The following is a 6,000-nucleotide window of genomic DNA, read 5'->3' as shown; positions in this document are numbered from 1 at the left end:
GCCTATGTAATGTAGAAATCTCCTTTTCCTTCCACTCTTAATTTATAGGTAAGTTTGCTGTTGTTGTTGTTGTTGTTGTTGTTAACTGAATAAATATTTTTATTCATATACAGTGTTGAGCAGGGGGTGCAACATCCATATGTAGATGTAAAGGGGGGGGGGGTCATAAGAGTAAAAAGTCTGAGAACCACTGAGTTATAGTGACGGCCATTACCTCAGATACTCGATCTTGACCCATGCTGACCCTGTGGATGAGACCTCTCCAAGACTCCTTGTCCTTCACTGTTCTGTTTAGTTCCTGCAAACTCATACCTGTGACCTCCCTAATAGAGTCCATCCATTTAGCATGTGACCTTCCTCTCTTTCTACATCCCTCCACCTTTGCAGTATTATTGTTTTCTTCAGTGAGTCGTGCCTTCTCATGATGTGTCCGAAGTACAACAGCCTCAGTTTTGTCATCTTGGCTTCCAGGGAGATTTCTGGCTTGATTTGCTCTAGGATCCATTTGTTTGTCTTTTTGCCCATCCACAGAATCCTCAGCATTCTTCTCCAGCAACACATCTCAAATGCATTGATTTTCTTCCTATCTTCTTTCTTCTGTGTCCAGTTCTCATATCCATACATGGTAACGGTGAATACAGTGGCTTGTATAATTCTAACTGTTGTGCTTGATTGTATATCTTTGCATTTTAGGATCTTTATGTATATTTATAAATATATTCTATATATTTATATTTATAGGATATTTATATTTATATTTTATTTTAGGATAGGTGAGTGTTACTGTTTAATCTGGCAAAGTTTTGGAGTAGGTTTGCAATGGCCATAGCCCAGAGGGTTTTCCTAGGTTTTCACCGAAGCACTGTTTAGGATACTTTAAGCATAGCGTATTCTCAGACATGGCTTGTTAATTGCTACTGAACATAGGACAAACACATCTGCAATGAGGAATATGCTAAAGCTTGTGTTGTATATATCTGTCTCGGTATTAAGATCAGCTGAAAGTGGCTTATGAAAGATGTCCCATGTGCAGAAATGGGCTACCAGAGCAAGGGCTATCATGGGGTGGTGGCACCAAGTGAATTCCATGCCCCTGCCCCTGACAAAGGTTCGCCTGGCACCATCTTTACTACCGCATACATCCCCAGCAAATATCTTTTTATTCCTCAAAGACTTTTAATATCTGTATTTTTTTAATTGCTAGGTGCTTGGACATTCAATCAATAGGCATCTTAACACAAATTTTATTGTATTTATGTATCATTTGATTTATAAGCCATTTTAGAATGATAGTTAATCAAAGGATATAAAATGAAATATTAAATAAGTAAATAGACATGTCAGGCTCATATATATATTCAATCTAAAAACCTATGACTTTAGGCTATCACTAAACATTCCTCTAATACAAAACAGTTCCAGGTTCTTGGCACAAGTATTTGGTCACTTTAGATACAACAGCTTCATATTTCTCTTCTCGTAAGTACTTTGAGCTTCAGGACAAGCCAACAAGTAATACTTCTTCACATCTTGTGCAGTCATTTTATGTGGTGCCCTGCCAAATTGGGGCCATTAAATCACAGGGTTTTATGAAAGGAATGAACTGAAGAAGAGAAAACTCTGGCCCATGGACAGCTCTAGTCCAGCTCTCAGAGGGTTTAGAGGCGGTCTCTCCCTTCCCAACAGGGAAGGTGCACAAGGCATGAGCAGAACTATTTATTACTATAGGTAATCCAAGGATAATCCATCCTAAGAGGAGCTGAGGAGGAACCAAAAGGACTGCACAATCTATTCAAATGGTGGGGGACAACCCAAGAGACTATATAGTGAAACTGGGAATGGCTATTAACATTAGTTAGTATCAACCCACTCTAATCAGTGGGATATTAAGTCCAACAAAATTCACTATGGGTCCTTTCACAGCACACAATTAAAGCACTATGATTCCACTATAACACCCATGGCTGCATCCTAGGGAATATTGGGATCTGTAGTTTGGGGGCACTAGCACTCTCCATCTAGGAATACCAGCTACCTCTCCTTAAACTGCAAATCCCAAGATTCCATAGGATACTGCCATAGCAGTGGAGTATAACACTATAGTTGTGCATTGTAAAAGGGTCCTAAATCTGGATCAAATTCTATGACTGAAAAAGGCACTGTTTACTAAAACCTTTGACGTACTATATCCCAGGATGCCACCTCTCACTATCCAAACAGGAAATTGACATGTTTTCAGGTGCATATGTGACGAATATTGCTTCCAATTTTGACCGACATACTAATAATTTAGGCTGCAGACAACTAACTACGCTTGTTGAAAAAGAAAGTGTAGTAACAAAAACTCAGAAACCATATCCATCAATTTTCAATGCCAGGGACAAAACATGAAACAGAAATTAATAACAGCTGACAGTCTGCTGCCATAGAGACTGGTCCATCTCAGTTAATAATTTTTAACCACTATAAAATAATGTTTTACCCTTATAAATATCCAATTGTTTGCCATTTGCATGTTCAAATCCCCACTTTTCAATAGACCTCATACTAATAAAATACTATGTTCTGAATGCCGTTGCCTCACATTCTTTCCATTCTTTCTTTTTTCTTTCTTTTTTGGAGTGAGTCAGAGTGCAAAGATTCTTGGACAAGCTGAAAAGAAAAAGATCTGTCTAATTTCCATGGGCACACAGAGTACCCGCATCTGGACAAAGTTAACAGCAGTCAGAAATTGCATGCAGCATTTAAAAAACCAGCATGTGGAGTCTTCTTTTCTTGACCATATGAGGCCTTTGTATTGTGGCTCTATCAGGCCAAAATTGCAAAAGTTCAACTGGCTATTAAAAGAGATTCTTTGGCAACAAGTTTGGTTCTTGGGGAGATCAAGATAAGGTGGTGGCGGGGGAAACGGTGCAAGCCACTCACCTGGCAGTAGCAGTAGCTAAAGTTTTATGTCATTACTGAATGCTCTTTTCTTTTGGCCATAAAAATGTTCCCCATGAGTTCAACGCCTTGTTTCTCCAAATCAAGGGAGTTCCTTTGATCATATTTGATAAAGTTCACGAGGTTCTGATTCTCCGGGTATTTGGGATCTAATTTAAGCAAGCCTGTACCAATTCTATTTCACAGGAGTTAAAGAAGACTACTGGACAGTGAGGTACGGAAAGACCTTCTTTCCCTTGACCTTATTTCACCCTTAAGCAGATAGCAGTAGCAAGAGATAAAGCAATCCCAAAGAATGTGTTTGGGCTGCCATACCTTGCACAGACCGTGGAAGCTTTGTTTTTTGAACAGTACTGTCAGAAATACCCCAACAAACATGGCCATTGGCCATACTGGCTGGGGGATTCTGGGAGGCCTAGTCCAAAAAAGTAACATTTCAATACTCTGAACTAATGGATAGATCGCGTTTGGCTTAGTAGGCCACAAGTTAGACAGGCATACCATAAGGTAATACCTTCTTCTTTCTTAGATGTCTGTAATACAGGGGTGGGGGGATATGCAGCTATCCATGACTACAACTCCCATCAGGTCCTAACCAGCACAGCTAATGATGAGGGATGATGGGAGCTGCAGTCTGACTAGTTATGGAGGGCTACATATTCTCCATTCCTTTTATCAGAAATGGCAGCTCTTCTTTCTTTCTTTCTTTCTTTCTTTCTTTCTTTCTTTCTTCTGCTTCTTATGGTTATTTCACCAGATTTAAGAATATATAATAAATAATGACAATAAAAGTCTTGTGGCTAATACATTACATCAGAAGGATGGCATTCTGATATTGGTTGGCTGGTATATATCCACATTAGTACATCTATATCTTTATCTGCCCATGTATATTTGTACTATAACAGCTAATGGAATAGATGAACAATCAAATAAACACAATGTGAAATAGCAGGAAAATCTCACTTAACTGTGTTACAGTTAGAAAGGACTGGCAGCCAAAACAAATAAGTATCTATTGGAATGGCACCATAAGGTGCACAAATACCATGATTATGTGCCTTATGTGTTGTTTCCTTATTTATGAGTCGTTGTGATGTATGCATTATTCATTTTTCTCTTCTGTATTCTATAATTTTGTTCCTTTAAAGGGTACCTGGATAGCAATAGCTGTCCAGTAGTTAGAAACCTATCAAACATATGGTTCACCACCAAGTTAAGTTGAAGGTTATAGGTGGCCATTTGGAAACAGCCTGTGCTAGCCTCACATTTATGGAGCATTCTCTTCAAAGAGGTTCACTCACCAAGTAATCTTTCTGGCACCAGGTGAAGACAGATTCATTTTGTCATACGTTTGGACATAAGTAATGGCCAGATGATTGTGTGTTCTGGTCATTGTGAGTTGAATCAGGTTGTATGTATTAGGGTTGCATCAATTTATGTGTATTATGGGGAAGGGGGGATTTGCTATTTGATTATCAATGGCTACTTTTAGTACTGATTGTTTTTGAAATATGTTTTTTATTGGCACACATTCTGTATCAGCTATAACCTCCCCTGGCTTCACCCCTTAATAAACTTGACAGAAATGTCATTCATCCATGCTCTGAGGACGCAGCTGCGCTGGGCAGGACACGTTTCTAGGATGAAGGACCATCGCCTCCCCAAAATAGTATTCTATAGTGAACTCGCCACGGGTCAGCGTAAGAGGGGCACCCCAAAGAAGAGATACAAGGACTCCCTGAAACAACATCTCAGGCTTGGCCAGATAGATCACCAACAATGGTCTGCCCTGGCCTTGCATCGGGAGGCATGGAGACGCACTATCCATGACGCTGCAGCCTTCTTCGAAAGCTCACGCCGAACGAGCCTCGAAGAGAAACGACAACGCAGAAAGAACCGCAACCTGGAAACATCACCCAAGGAGACTTTCTGCTGTGCTTTCTGCAACCGGACCTGTTTATCCCGAATTGGCCTTTTTAGTCACCAACGTGCTTGTACAAAGCGCGGGATGAGTCCTTCCTGAATCTTCGTTCGCGAAGCAAAGCCAGAGAGAGAGAGAGGGTTGCGGGCAAAATAGACTTCCTTCTCCTCATGCAGATGATATTAAGTAGGTTAGATGTAAAGTAGGTTGGGGGGAGTTACAATTGTGGTGATAGTCCTCCACTCAGTAACATAGTTTAATCTGTAAGATGAACTCCTGCAGTTTAAAAAAGCTAAAGGAAAGGGATCTGGAACTGGTACCTGCATTCCCTCTATTAGTAAACTCCCAGGGTGTACAGACTGGTCATATAGGCCAGCATGGGGGGCAGCATGGGGTGTGGTGTCTGCATGATGCACGCCCCGGCCCTGACCCCATGCCAGCGTGACACCACACACTGCACCACATGGCAAGCAGTGTCACAGCACTATTCTAGTGCTGCATGCAGATGACAAAGTGCCAAAGGAGTGCCGAAAAGCCACAGCACCAGCAGCTATGGTGCCCTTTCCAATGCTAAAAGGGGCGGTCTGTTCAGCTCCTCACTTTCCTGAGTTTAGTTTTCTCCCCATACATGGCACAGAAGTAACATGTCATAATGCAATATGTTTTCCTGGCCTTTTTTGTTTGGGATTTCATGTGGCCCCCAGAGGTGAGCAGGAACAAACAACTGTCCATAGATCTTCCACAGTGGCCTACCACTGGCTTAAATTAGGAAACTTCCACTTTGGGAAAAGAGGCTGTAGTAGTTTTTCTCATGAGTTGGCTCCACTGGGTCATCAAGTCTATGGGGAAGGACAACTGGGATTTTAAAAGGGGGAAACATGTCTTCTTTCTGGAAATGTTGTTGTGAACCTGTACTTTTTACCCATCCCTTCCCACATGTAGGGCCATGGAAATGTAACCAATTATATATATATATATATATATATATATATATATATATATATGAGAGAATTGGAGCCTATTTTTCACCAGCGGAAATAAACTTAGGAAAGCATTTGTATACAATGCATCCTTTTGTGAAAACAGAGTCCAAGCTTACAGTAAACTCTCAAAGTGAAAGTCTGCATGCTGTG

This window comes from Sceloporus occidentalis, unplaced genomic scaffold, assembly GCF_023333645.1.
Source record: "Sceloporus occidentalis isolate IW3139 unplaced genomic scaffold, rSceOcc1.0.p SCAF_2, whole genome shotgun sequence".
NCBI lineage: Eukaryota > Metazoa > Chordata > Lepidosauria > Squamata > Phrynosomatidae > Sceloporus > Sceloporus occidentalis.
The sequence above is the reverse complement of the archived record's forward strand: the minus strand, read 5'-3'. Positions refer to the sequence as shown.